Source organism: Sinocyclocheilus grahami, unplaced genomic scaffold, assembly GCF_001515645.1.
Source record: "Sinocyclocheilus grahami isolate Dianchi unplaced genomic scaffold, SAMN03320097.WGS_v1.1 scaffold4702.1, whole genome shotgun sequence".
Classification (NCBI taxonomy): Eukaryota; Metazoa; Chordata; class Actinopteri; order Cypriniformes; family Cyprinidae; genus Sinocyclocheilus; species Sinocyclocheilus grahami.
Genome location: NW_015509591.1, coordinates 6825 through 7413, shown reverse-complemented (window position 1 = coordinate 7413; position 589 = coordinate 6825).

The window sequence follows — 589 nt, the reverse complement described above, 5'->3', positions numbered from 1 at the left end:
ATGAAAAAAAACACAATATATGATTTTTTTTCCATTGACTTTTGGATTATTGTAGAAAATAAGCTGATGATAATGACTCTTGATGATGATGATTCTTGCATATTCTCCTTATCATGATAATCTTTATAACTGAACACAACTTTCATGGATTTTAAAGCCTAAATACAATTGGCAAAAAGCTAAATTTAGACTTCAATCAAGCTACACCATGGTCACATGACTCCAACATCACCACCATTAATCTTTGGTCAGTTCTTCCTTTAAAAACATTTTACTGTACCTTCCTGTTGAAAAAACAGCATATGCTGGTTAGGTATTTTTGAAGCATTGCAGCTGGTTTGAGATGGTTTAAGCTGGTCCTTAGTTGGTCCTTAGCTGGTCATGAGCTGATTTAAACTAGTCGTGAGCTGATCCTAAGCAACTCCTGCTCAGGACCAGCTCATAACCAGCTTACAACCTGACACTCAACTCTACTTCTTATTCCAACCAGATGATCCAACGGTGGCTGTTCACATTGACCAACAAAGGACCAGCATAAACCAGTTCAAACCAGCTTCCATGCTTCAAAACATACCTAACCAGCATATGC